General features: G+C 44.8%; 1 long non-coding RNA gene across 2 annotated transcripts in view; it reads left to right on the plus strand.

Moving 5' to 3' along the window:
* The first annotated feature begins 7,985 nt into the window (after positions 1 to 7,985).
* LOC137504368 (uncharacterized) overlaps positions 7,986 to 14,394 on the plus strand; it is a 157,992-nt gene continuing 151,583 nt past the window's right edge. For both annotated transcript variants that reach the window (XR_011019471.1, XR_011019470.1), the window contains exon 1: positions 7,986 to 8,239. This is a non-coding gene — a long non-coding RNA (uncharacterized lncRNA). The remainder of the gene's footprint in view (positions 8,240 to 14,394) is intronic.

The raw sequence follows: 14,394 nt of genomic DNA on the forward strand, positions 1-14,394 counted from the left end.
AGGACCTCTTGCTCATCAGAGAGTCCTTCCTACAGTACAGCCAGTGGCCTCTCTCCCATTGGAGCCCCCTGGCTGCAGTACAGTCTGATTTCCAGTTACCAGGAAATCACTGGCTGCCAGATTATCTCTATCTCCTCTCTCAAGGAGATAGTCGCTGCACAGTCCAGGGCCACCTGCCCCTCAGGTGGTTCCTGGCCGAGCTGCCCGTATCTCCCGCCTCTCGGGAGATAGCCTACAGTTACACTTAACACTTATACGTCATTAGGTGTCCAGAGGTTAGCCATACTTGTATTATTGGTGATTCTGCAAATCATCCATAATCAAGTATACATCTGTATTGTTGATGATTCTGCAGATCATCAAGAATCAGATTCTCTCTGTGTGCTGACACCAATCCTTACAGCTACACATAGAGTTAACTGATCAAGTGTGAGGGGAATTTCCCCTCTCCTCATGGCTCAGTCAGCCGTCAGTTTTGGCGTCAGTAAAGTTTGAAAGTATTTTGGTAACAGTAAACAATGAAGTTGCTACTAAAATGTATACACCAGTACTTAGCAGCAGTTCCCAAACAATTCCTGTGTCAACTGAAAAAATTATGTGAATCGATAGTATTCCTTTAAATAAATAAATAAATGTGGCCGGGGTGCCGGCGTAAGTGTGAGAGAGGCTTTGTTTGCACGACTCTCTCTACAGTGTAATGTCACATTGTTTGCTGACACCAGACGCCGTGCATTATGACAATGATGATAACGCTTGCATAAAAATGCGAATTCGCCATTTTACTGCCATTTTTCTGTCCCGCTCCCATCGTTACAGTTCTGCAAAACAGCACAAATGACGCTCTATCCAGAATAGATCATATACAATTACTGCCAGAAGCCGGGATTTATTTATAATACGGCTGGATGTGATCCGGGGGAATTCATCCATCATTTTACCTCTCCTCCCCAGTCAATGTCATCCTCACAATCTGCCCCTCGTACACACAGATGATTCATGCGCAGAGATCGTTATCACGCCTCAATTATACCGCCTTAAAAACAACTTAATGTCATAATAGCCATTTACTAAAATTGCTTATATTAGCGGAGCAGTAATGGGGATTGTGCGCGGTTTGAGCCCGGCATCCGTTTAATGTTGTATTGCTCGTCTGGGGCCTATTCACAAGTCGCTTACTTTGGAGCATCATACTTAAACTTATCATACTTACAGTCTATTATCTGCATAAATTCTGGTATCTACGGGATGCGCTGGGAATGATTTATGAGGCTGCAGAGCTGTAGAGAACGTATAGCTTTTTCCTACACTACCGAACCAAACACAATCCTTATCGAGTCATCTCTGTGTAGTTCAAGTGTTTACCAACTGTATAAAGGCGTTTACACATGATAGATTAAAGTCGAATGAGACGGCCGATAAGGACCGCCTCTGCTAACAATCGGGTGTGTGTACAGCAGGGCCTGCAATCCACCAGGCAGATCAATTTGGTTAAGCAACAGCTGATAACTGCCTATCTGTGCTCTGGGTGGAAACTCTGGCCCACTGCCTTAGAGTTACACTGTTACATTTTAGCTCTGCCGGCATCATGTCATGCTTAAGCCCATTTTTCAGACTCTATCCACATGTCCTGCAGCCCCCTGATGAGGCCCTGCAGTATACTGGGACTCTATCCACATGTCCTGCAGCCTCCCGATGTGGCCCTGAAATATGGGGGGCTCTATCCACATGTCCTGCAGCCACCTGATGTGGATCTGAAGTACAGGGGACTCTGTCCACATGTCCTGCAGCTCCCTGATGTGGCCCTGAAATATGGAGGACTCTATCCAATTGTCCTGCAGCCACCTGATGTGTACCTGATGTATGGGGCGACTCTATCCACATGTCCTGCAGCCCCCTGATGTGATCCTGAAGTGTGGGGGACTCTATCCACGTGTCCTGCAGCCACCTGATGTGTCCTTGAAGTATGAGGGACTCCACATGTCCTGCAGCCCTCCGATGCGCTCAGGATTCACTACCTTTAAAATGCATAGCAAGAAGATCTCCTTCACAGAGAGAAGAACAAAATATATGTTCTGAGGTTTCCAAGGTCAGCTGGACACCTATTATTTTAACAAATGGAGGTTTTCAATTTCCCAATATCGTGCTCATGTTCCGGTAACAGATACATCATCCATTGATTTCTGCCTGCAGAAAAAGTAGCTAATTAAAGTCTGAGGGCCCAGCGAAGGTCCTGGCTTGCTGATTCCAGTTGGGTCATCTCCATCTTGACACAAGAGTTCAGCGTCTCCCTGGTCCAGCCTCTCGCCTGCTCTCTAATTACACCGAGAGCAAAATGTTTACTCAGATCCCGTCCCTGATGTGAATTCATCTGAAAACCTCATTAGAGTGAGGAGGAGGATAAAAAAAAATAGAAAGTTTTTGTTGGCGTGGAGGCGATCTTCACGGCTCTCAGCCCGCTTCGCTCTGACCATTTCTCACGATAAGATATACCCAGGTGACTGGCTGGAAATATAAAATCAAATATGCCCAGATAATTAAAAGGAGGATGAAACGGAGGAGAGGGGCTTTTTTTGTGTATTCGTTATTGGATTCAGTCGTGTTTGGCTCCTTAATTGCCTTTGTGTTTTTTACATCATTTAGAAGATCAAACTCCACGGAACGCTTGCAATTACGCCCTGCTCAAACCCAGCCGTAGGTGCAGTTTTAATAAGCTCAGAGTGGAAAGTTTGCGTGTGAAGTTAATTTTTCTTTGAGAGACCATTTTGTGCGGATAATGGCGCCTGTGTATTTTGGATATTAAATTGATTGGGTGATTGTCGGGGATGGGATAAAGAAGGGCCTGCGGGTGCCGAGATGCTGCAACAGTCCATCGGTCCCTCTCAAAATTTCAATTGGAATTTTTTTCACTTCCATAAAGAAGTTTCTTATTCATGTGCCTTCAGCATGCTAGGTAGATATTTTTCACTATTTATATAAAACTAGAGACTAGGGACAATTCCCAAATTTCCTTGAATCATTTACAATGTTGCAGTTGAGTCAAGACTGGAGAATAGAGAAAGTCACTGAGGCCTCAATTCACGGAACTTTATCAAACACTTTATCAAACGTTTGATAATTTACTTCATGGGTAAAACCTAATTTTGAATTCACTAAGGTGTTATAGATTTATCGAATGTTTTACAGATAAAACGTTCAAAAAAAAAAATAACACCTTAGTGAATTCAAAATTAGATTTTACCTATGAGGTAAATTATCAAACGTTTGATAAAGTGTTTGATAAAGCTCCGTGAATTGAGGCCTGAGACGCTATTCTGGCCGGGGCAGAACTACACATGATGGGGTCCCCCAATGTTCACACCCTTGCCCATGGTAACCCTAGTGACCCTCACAGCCCAGCTTGCAAGAGTCATAAAACAAGTATAGTCATCAAAATCTACAGACCCATAGCAACTGTAGCCAAAAAAACACCTGATCTGAAGTATGAACCCCTCTAACGGAGGGAGTGAAATAATAGTTTACTCCCTTACAGCTTTGGGCTCCCCCTGCGGCTGCACTGGCTGCTCCAGTGTAGTTAAAGAGAATCTGTAGCAAATAAAAATTGCTATTTTTACCTGGTACTTTGCTTCAGGAGTCTCAGTGGAGGTAAACCGCCGCAGCTCCGCGGCAAAACTAGGGGTTTATACCCCCAAATCCCGGTGCTCTTAAAGTCATGGATTTTGCTGCCCGCGGAGGCAGAGCTTTGAGCTGTAGCTCTGCCTCTACGGACATCAATCGCCATGAGGATCTCTGCCTCTCCCCGCCCCTCTCTGTGAAGAAAGAGTGAAAGGGGTGGGGAGAGGTGGCGATCAGCGGCGATTTATTTTAGTAGAGGCAGAGCTACAGCAGAAAGCTCTGCCTCTTTCAGGAAGTCCTATTGCCAATTGCAGAGAATGGTGATCGGCACTAGATGCTATTGGCAGCCTATGATGTGGTTCCTGTGGACAACCCACTGTGCCTCCAGAAAGGATAATCCAATATTAAACAGTAGAGAAGCAGAATCCGGGCACCAGTAGCGTTGCACAAGTTCCACACTTTATTTCATCCCCATCAAAACAAACACATACATCCAAAAGGCCGGTCTGACAGCCGTTTCACAAGCTATGCTTGCTTCCTCAGAGACCAAAAGCCTGACTAAAATGTACATATATATATATATATCTCTGAGGAAGCAAGCATAGCTTGTGAAACGGCTGTCAGACCGGCCTTTTGGATGTATGTGTTTGTTTTGATGGGGATGAAATAAAGTGTGGAACTTCTGCAACGCTACTGGTGCCCGGATTCTGCTTCTCTACTGTTTACTCTTTCAGGAAGTGTTCCCTAGATTTTCCCCCGGGGATTTGTGGGGTATAAACCCCTTGTTTTGGCGTGGGGATGCGGCGGTTTACCTCTACTGAGACTCCTGAAGCTAACTACAAGGTAAAAATAGCAATTTTTATTCGCTTCAGTCTCTCTTTAAGTTATGCCCCTATTGTAAATTGTATGCCCTTTGGAATGGGCCAGTCACTTTGTGTGTTAATATTCTGGAAATGGAGGCCTGTAGAGTGTTTGTGGCGTTACAGATAGTTCTGCTGATACCTCTGGATTTGCGGTTATTGGACATCCCGTCCCTGGTGCACAAGGAAGAGAAAAGTGCAGTTAACTGAAACAATATGTCTCTGCGTCCGGCATGGATCTGAAAGGCGTATGGCGCGTGATTCATAATCTGCGTACAATAACAAGCCAAATGATGAATGAACCGAAGGCAGCGAGGTGCCGACACAGCAAGAACGCTGCGATCATACATCTCTCCCCTCTCACTCGAGACATATTTGTACTTCACTGTAACGTCCAGTCTCTATTCCCAAACACGATCAATAAGGCGTATCTTCCCCGGGGTCCTCACTACAAGCTAGAGCGAGACCTGCAGAAATGGATCATATCAGCCAGGAAGCCCACAAGGCAGCAAGACAGTCCTCGGAAAATGGACAGAACTATTTGCTATTGTTCTGCCATTCATTTACCCAACCCCCTTGTGAGCCTATTAATGGCTAAAATATAATGTTATAACCAAGGCCGAATTTCTAAATTTTCCGCCCCTAGGCCAACTTTCCTCTGGCTCCCCTTCCTTGTGCAGCCTTGCTATCCCATTCCATATGCAGCTTCCTCTTCCTCAAGTAATATCCCTGTACAGCAGCCACCTCCCTTGGGCAGAAACACCTTTTTCACGTCTTGCTCCCTGTTTGAAGCCTCCCCTTTCATTTTACTGTCTCCTTTCCTATATGTTTCAACCCCTTTTCCATGTTTTGCCGCCCCTTTGGGCAGCAGAGGTAAAGTCTCATGCTACATGGAGGTGGTAAAATTTTTCAGTGATTGGCCTATGGAAATTGAAGGTGAGTACCAAGCTTTACCTCAGTAGTATGAAGCCTCTGGTCCAGAGTCTTCCCGGGGGATCCGTTGAAAAGGGCGCCTGAGCTGCCTGTATGAAAAGGGTGCCTCCATAGACATCAATGTTATTTCTGCAAATATGGGCTACAAGGTGGTGAAAAGGGCGCCCAAGTTTTGATATAGACTACAAGCGGGTCCCCCTTTGTAGCCCATATTTTTTCGGCCACAAGGTTTTCGGCTACAGTAGGGCGTCCCTATGTAGCCCATATATTTTTGGGCTACAAGGTTTTCGGCTACAGTAGGGCGCCCCTTTGTAGCCCATATTTTTTCAGCTACAAGGTTCTCGGCTACAGTAGGGCGCCCCTTTGTAGCCCATATTTGTTTTCAGCTACAAGGTTTTCGGCTACAAGGTTTTTGATTCTGCTACAAAAGGGCACCCTTTTATAGCCGAGATTTTTGATTCAGGGGTGCAGGGGGGGGGGGGTTTAGGAATAGGCATCACACGTGGGGGGGGGGGGGTTTCTAAGGGTTAGGCACCACTAGGGGGGTTTAGGGTTAGGCACCACCTGGGGGGTCTTAAGGTTAGGCACCACCAGGGGGGTCTTAGGGTTAGGCACCACCAGGGGAATCTTAGGGTTAGGCACCACCTGGGGGGTCTTAGGGTTAGGCACCACCAGGGGAGTCTTAGGGTTAGGCACCACCATGGGAGTCTTAGGGTTAAGCACCACCAGGGGAGTCTTAGGGTTAGGCACCACCTGGGGAGTCTTAGGGTTAGGCACCACTTGGGGAGTCTTAGGGTTAGGCACCACCTGGGGGGTCTAAGGGTTAGTCACTACCAGGGGGGATTAGGGTTAGGGGGAGGGTTCTTTGTAAGAGTAGGGAGAAGTTAGGTCATAGTAATCACCAGGGGCTGTCTTAGGGTTAGTCACTACCAGGGAAGGGTTAGGCACCACCAGAGCGGGGTTAGGGTTAGGCACCACCAGGGGGCTTAGGGTTAGGCACCATCAGGGCAGGGTTCTGAGTGAGAGTAGGGAGAAGTTAGGTCATAGTAATCACTTTTGTCAGCTATATCTACCTTTTATAGCCCAACAAATTTTGCCTATAACAGCATCCTTTTTATAAACTAAAACTATATGGAATATATGTGGTACAGCAGGCGCCCTTTATAGCCGAATTTGACATATATATGGGCTACACCAGGCGCACTTTGTAGCTAAAGTCGTTATATGGGCTACACCAGACGCCCTTTTTCCAGGTGCCTTTTTCAAATAGATGCCTTCCCGGATCCTCCAACAACCCATCAATCCAGTCCAGGGACCGTCTTTGTCTTCTGGCTGCACTTCCTGCTCTGAATAAGTACATCCATACTGGGCATGTGCAAATAAGGTCTGCTCATGCCCAGTAGAATGAAGCTGCTTGTGCTCTGCTTCTTTCCTCCCTGGCCAGTCCAGATGTGCTCATCCATGGCCACATTCACAGTCAGCAGAAACACATTTGACCCAGGCCGAGTTGAATAGGTATAGTGGATCCCACTGCTGCTAGATTGGTCAATAGACCCTGCAAGGGATGCAGCTGCAGGGGGGCATCAGGGGGAGAAGTTTCTTTTCCCTGACCTTAGAGACTGACAACTAAGGGCACGGAGAGAAATAACTTTTTGCTCTCTGCACAATTGTTCTAAAGACTGCATCTGCTCAGCCACTGATAAGGAATCATACAAAGTTTTGCAGACAAATATTTGTAGGCTGTCCCTATTCAGTATGCAGGAGGGTCTTGTGTACACCGCCCAGTCCCCAACCTCTCTACCCCTCCCCAAGTGTTGTATACTGTAGTGATGCTTGAGGAGTCTGGGTACCGAGAGAAAAAGCTTGGTCATGGACAGAGTGAGTGTAATAAGCTGAGGCTGGGAGCACACTGGTCTGTTGGTTTCCCGCCAACTGAAAAATGCTTGCAGTGCTTCACTGCGGTCTGTTTTTATCTGCACGGGGAAAACACTTAAAGTGTGCACTAGCAAATTAACATTGGTTCTCAATTTCCCTATGCAGAAAGCAAGAGGGGGAGGGGAACCCCTCAAACGTTTTGCAGGGGGGCCCAGTGACTTCTGAGGTAAGTACCTACTCTTTTTTATTATTTCAGGTTCACAATCACATTAATGGTGGACGGGCAGCTTGGCCTGTCCCAGATTATGGCGGCTTGCAGACACCCCAGCCTCGGATCATTTGTAATTAGGTGCTAGGCAAACTTTCTACATGGCCATGAAGGGCAGGAGACAGAAGTAACACCAATTCTGTCAGGTCGGTGGGCAGTCCTAACGCCAGACTGAATGTTTGAGAAGACTGCACCCCTTAACACCCTTTAACAGGAAGTGTCTGGGCTCCTCATCCCTAAAATGTATTTGACCTGACACTGAACTTTAACCCAGGATTGAACTTCATCCCAATCAATAGCCAAAATCTTTACATTTTCTCAAACAGATCATCAGGGACATCTGTGTGGCTGATATTGTTGTGAAACCCCTCCCACAGTGTGATGTCATGGTCATCGCCCTGACTGTGAACCTTGTTGCATTGTGGGAAATAACGGCTGTTGCCAACTGCAAAGCAAGTACTATCTCCCTTTGCATGTAAATAAGAGTCGTTGATCGACGAAACTAGTAAGGCGGAGCCAGACACAGGGGAGATCTACATGTGGAGGGCGGCGTGACCAGGAGTGGAGGGGTTCGGTGGTACCGTGCGCGCGGCGGTAACGCCCCTCCAGATCAAGGGATCGCTTTTCCTACCGTCCTGCATAACGGGGGAGAGCCCGGGAAACTCTATGCGCTAATACCCATGTGGAATCTGTAAGTGCAATTGTATTTTAAAGTTTTAATTAAAGTCGCAGTTTTACACTATTGGGAGCCTTTTTGTTGAGGTATATAGGACGAGGATACAAGCTTAAAGAGAATCTGTATTGTTAAAATCGCACAAAAGTAAACATACCAGTGCGTTAGGGGACATCTCCTATTCCCCTCTGTCACAATTTCGCCGCTCCCCGCCGCATTAAAAGTGGTTAAAAACAGTTTTAAAAAGTTTGTTTATAAACAAACAAAATGGCCACCAAAACAGGAAGTAGGTTGATGTACAGTATGTCCACACATAGAAAATACATCCATACACAAGCAGGCTGTATACAGCATTCCTTTTGAATCTCAAGAGATCATTTGTGTGTTTCTTTCCCCCCCGAGGGGGGAGTGCATAGCAGAACCACAACACTGAAGAACTTGGCAGCCTTCCAGACACAGGCTGACAAGTCTGACAAGGGAAAGATACATTGATTTATTACAGAGACTGTGATAGTACAAAGTGCTGCAGTAAGCCAGAACACATTAGAATAGCTTTTGGAACTTGTAGGATGATAAAAAACAGGATGCAATTTTTGTTACGGAGTCTCTTTAAAGAAAACCTGAACTGAAAATTAAAAGTCAAACTAACCATACACAGGTCATACTTACCTCCCCTGTAGTCTACTCATCAATCTATTTCTCCTCTCCCGCATCCTGTTTGTCCACTGTGATCAATGGAATTCTCCGTCCTCCATTTTGAAAATGGTCATTACCCCATAACCGCTTTCTGGTCAGCACACTGTTAAACTGTCATATCACCCACTTGAACCACAGGGATACATGGACATTACCTGGCACATCAGTTGTCCTCTCAGCTATAACTGACAGCAACTGATATATTTCAATTCTGACAAAATGTTGTCAGAACTCGAAGCAATCACTGTCAGAAGAAAATGGTGCGCTTCTGAGAGGAACTAATAGCAAGGTAACTATGTAATGTTCATTTAAAATTATTTAAAATAAACACATGAGGTAACTTCACTCAGTACAGGTTCCCTTTAAGATTACAACCATTGCCACTGGGTGAGGGACGACCAGGGAACAGTCCCAAGGCCTGAATAAACCTGGCATAGGTCGCACCACATGGTGAGTTGCTGACCTAGGGTGTGGTGGTGGTGTTTTATTCCATCTACGTGGTCAAACTTTATGCACAGATAAGGAAAAATAGGAATTATATGCTGAATATGAAAATGTTTGATCCAGTGAAACATAGAGACTCTTGTTTACATGCTTCTCCCGAAATTTAACTTTTTAATGTGGAGTTTGGAAGTGCATTATCTTATTTGATTATTGACTCTGTGATAGGTAGCATATGTTTATCTCTCCAGTGAAGCATAGATACTGTGGGGTATTATAACCATTTCAGTTTGCGGGGATTTTTCACCTATGCATCAGAGCAATTTTCACCTCCCATTCATTTGCTAATAACTTTATCACTACTTATCACAATTTATTGATCTATATCTTGTTTTTTCCACCACTAATTAGGCTTTCTTTGGGTGGTACATTTTGCTAGGAATTATTTTTTTTTATAAATGCATTTTAACAGGATTAATAAGAAAAAATTAATTATTTCTCAGTTTTCTGGCATTATAGCCTTAAAGGGGAACTGAAGAGAGAGGTATACAGAGGCTGCCATATTTATTTCCTTTTAATCAATACCAATTGTCTGGCAGCCCTGCTGATCCTCTGCCTCTAATACTATTAGCCATAGCCCCTGAACAAGCATGCAGCAGATCAGGTGTTTCAAACTTTAAAGTCAGATCTGACAAGACTAGCTGCATGCTTGTTTCTGGTGTTATTCAGATACTACTGGAGAGAAATAGACCAGCAGGGCTGGCAGGCAACTGGTATTGATTAAAAGGAAATAAATATGGCAGCCTCCGTATACCTCTTACTTCAGTTCCCCTTTAAAATAACCCAGGCTACTATAATTAAAACGTATGTATTTTATTTGCCCGTTTGTTTCGGTTATGACACCATTTAAATTGTGTCCCTATCACAATGTATGGCGCCAATATTTTATTTGGAAATAAAGGTGAATTTTTTCCGTTTTGCAGCCATCACTATTTACAAGCTTATAATTTAAAAAAATTTTGTGCATATTTAAAAAGTTTAGATCCTTAGGTAACTATTTATGTCTTTTTTTTTTAATTGTAAATTTTTTTTTCCATTGGGTAATATTTTGGTGTGGGAAATAAACAGTTAATTTTTAATGTTATTATATGTGTAAATTGTAATGTAAAAAATATGTAGATGTAGTTTTACTATTTGGCCACCAGATGGCCACCTTGAGTTTTTTTTTTCTCCTTGTGCTTCTCGCTAACCGGAAGCACAAGGATGACGTTTAACGTGCAGAAAGACTGAAGCCTCTTGTAAGAGCGCTTCGGTTTTTCTGCTGGGGACATGGATCGGTGATCAGGAACCATGTTCCTGTTCACTGATCCCAGGGCTACCGGGGGACAGCACGGGAGCATGGGGGCGCGCCCGCGATCGAAGCGCGGCACCGCTGCAGAGCAGCCGCCCGGTCGTGAGCTTCACGTTCGTGTGGCAGAAATGGTTAAAGTTCTAATTAAAGTTGCAGTTTTACACTATTAAGATTACAGCCATTGCCACTGGGTGAGGGACGACCAGGGAACAGTCCCAAGGCCTGAATAGACCTGGCATAGGTCGCACCACATGGTGAGTTGCTGACTTAGGGTGTGGTGGTGGTGTTTTATTCCATTTACGTGGTCAAACTTTATGTACAGACAAGGAAAAATAGGAATTATATGCTGAATATGAAAATGTTTTGATCCAGTGAAACATAGAGACTCAAGTGTATATGCTTCTCTCGAAATTTAGCTTTTTAATGTGAAGTTTGGAAGTGGACTACCTTATTTGATCATTGACTCTGTGATAGGGCATATATACTCAGTGAAGCACAGATACTGGGGGGTGTATGCTTCTCTGTCATAGTGGATGGTGGAATTTGGAATTGCGCCGCTCTGCTTATATTTACCTTAGTCATCTGAATTGTAATATAGAGGTGATTTGATGTGTATGTATGTATATTTATATATATATATATATATATATTTATATATATATATATATATATATATATATATATATATATATATATATATATATATATATATATATACCGTCTTTCCCCGAAAATAAGACCGTGTCTTATATTAATTTTTGTTCTAAAAGATGTGCTAGGGCTTATTTTCAGGGGATGTCTTATATTTCTATTAGGAAGTGTCTCTCAGCAGAACATTTACTGTTCCTTTGTACTGTCATGTTCATGGATTTGCAAGTATGCTACTGTACTGATCAGGCACCTGACCTGTCTTCCCTGCACACAGCTGATAACCTGGCTCTGTGCTGGGATGACAGGACCGATGCCCGATTGGCTTATATTTCCAACATGCTCAAAATTTCAGCTAGGGCTTATTTTCAGGGTAGGTCTTATTTTCAGGGAAAGAGGGTATATATATATTAGCAGTTAGAGGGAGGAACTGCCTTTCACCAAGTGGTTTTGAAAATAAAGAAATCCCTGAGAATCCAGCATGAGGAGATGGGCTTGTCCAAAACCTGTCGGTTCTGTCAGATTTCTACTACCTACTGAAAGTAACAGCAACATAGGAAAAAAGTAATGTATGGCTCATTTTACTCTGGAAGAAAGGTACTTCTTATGTATATGTGTAAAATTTTCACAATATTGGTCTTTTAAATACTATTCCCCCCTCCGAGTCGTAGCAACTCAGAGTGAGAAGTAATTTGGGGTCTGGTGTTTGCCAGCACCCAATTACATTTGAAATCCTGCCACGCCCCTATAGACGTGTAAACATTATGTCTGCGGCGGTGCCCAGATCAGGCGCAGCACAGGGTAGAACAGTTGCCTAAATGACCTGCTTCATTATTTTGGCCCATACATGCTATGTTGGTGGTTCTGACCTTCCATATCTAACCTGGGTATTCCCAGGTCAGCCATACAGATATATATCTCCATGCACTGACATGTTTATAGCCTGTAGGGCTGATGCTCTGACTTGGACTGAGGGACCGCGGAGTGACACCTTTATTTTTAGGTGGAAATATCATGGAGATGGCAGAGTTTGGAATGGTTTCGCAGGCAGGTTATCTGCTGTGTAATTGCCCCGGTGCTGAGCTGCGGATAATGATAGCGGTAGCTCTCTGGGAAGAGGAGCCGGTGAGGCAGCGTTCCGCGTCTCGCTCTCTCCGATGCTCCCGCCTCTGGATACAGCTCCATCTAGATAAGCGTTTAATCTGACATCCTCTTCTCTGCTTTCTTCTTCAGTTTAAAGGTGAAAAAGCTTTTCTGATTAATGTGCCCTCAGCCTGTGAATATAAATGAGACTGGGCGGAAGACAGACGGCCTGTGGAAGTCAATTAGCGGATTTAGACATCTCTGGAAGTAAAGCTGCTGTTTATTAAGCTCTCTTTTTTAATCGCTCTCCAGCACAATAGCCAGACATTCCCTTTTCTTAATAAAAAAAAATACTCCGTATTTATTTCACAGTCCTGGTGCGAAATCTGACTATCCCAGCAAAGTTTAAGAGCCCAATTTCATTGGATGATAACTTGTTCCTTCCGTGGTCTGGGCCGAGGGGTCTGTGTACTGGGATTAGCGATTAGCGCTATGTTCAAAAACCATCCGATAATCTCTCCTCTTTACTCACCAATCTGCTCGCAGGGACCCCTCGGCGGCATCATCCGCGGATAAAGGACAGCGCCACGAGACATCATTGTGTCCAGGAATCAAAAGGAATTACACTTGTAATTTATACATCTTAAAATATGTGTATCTTTCAGATGTTATCAGCCTCAAGGGTTTTAAACACTCCTTGTAGCCAGGTAAAGAAATAGTGGAGCTTATTTGTGCTACAGCTCGAGGGTAATAGTGTTATCTTAAAGACAGGGCTGCGCTTCCATAGAGGCAAAGGGCCCCAGAGCCTGTGGGGCCCCGCCAAAGTGCTCCTCCTCCCTCCAGCTATGGTGACCCATTGCTGTGTGTTTACTCTGTATAGGAAATGAACACACCTAATAATATTGTATGATGGAGGTGGGGGTGGATTGGATCAAGCCTGGCAGCCGGCTCAAGGGCCCTGGGGGTGATTAGGTTGGAAGGAGGGGTCAGGGAGGCACCCCGAAGTTACTTTTGCCCCAGGGCTCTATTGTAGCTTGAACCGGCCCTGCTTAAAGAGATCCTATAAGGAAAAGAGTGCCCCTATGGGGTACCTCCCTCAGGAGGGGGAAGCCTCTGGATCCTAATGAGGTTTTCCCCAATCCCCATCCCCCTGTGTAGCCCAGATCAAGTGCAGGCACCCCCTGAATATCCACCGACAAACACAGGCACAGTAGTGCCTGCCGCCCGTTGGGATCCAGTGCAGGTGCAGTACCAGCTTCCCCCTTGGGCTCTGGGGGAAATAGCCAAGCCCGATCAGGTCCTCTCTACTGCACAGGGGCAAGACACCTACGCAGTGGAGTGGACCAGATCGGGTTCGGCGATCTGCTGCTGATCAAAGGAGCCAGTGCTGGATCCAGGCTGCTTGTTGCTTCGGGGGAAAAATGTATGGCTGATTTGGAAGATATTAAAGGACTTTACCAACAAAGATCAAGATAGTCAAAGCTATGGTCTTCCCAGTAGTAACATATGGCTGTGAAAGTTGGACTATAAATAAGGTCATGCGTAGAAAAATTGATGTGGGTTGTGGAGAAAGCTACTGAGAGTTCCCTGGACTGCAAGAAGATCATGTCATCTGTAACAATTTCCTTGAAATCCTCTAACTCAGCAGTGACCATCGGTGGCCGGCCACGCAGTCCCACCGGTCTCATTGGCGAATTTGAGGCTCTCAGCTCATGAAATCTAGTAATTGCCTCGATCGTGAGTAATGTTACCAAATGCTGCAAAGGTTAAACTGCTGTAACATTTTCCTGATTAACACCAGAGCACCGAGATGGCTGCTAATATTAATCCTATCTCTGCAAAGTCCAGCAATTAAAAAGACGAGAGTTAATTAGCAAACGTTTTCCCCAACGCTGACAAGAGCCGTATCTAGCAAATGGAAAGGGCTGATTTGATTGTATGACTATCACCAGGC

The sequence above is a fragment of the Hyperolius riggenbachi genome, chromosome 4 (assembly GCF_040937935.1).
Source record: "Hyperolius riggenbachi isolate aHypRig1 chromosome 4, aHypRig1.pri, whole genome shotgun sequence".
NCBI classification, from domain to species: Eukaryota; Metazoa; Chordata; class Amphibia; order Anura; family Hyperoliidae; genus Hyperolius; species Hyperolius riggenbachi.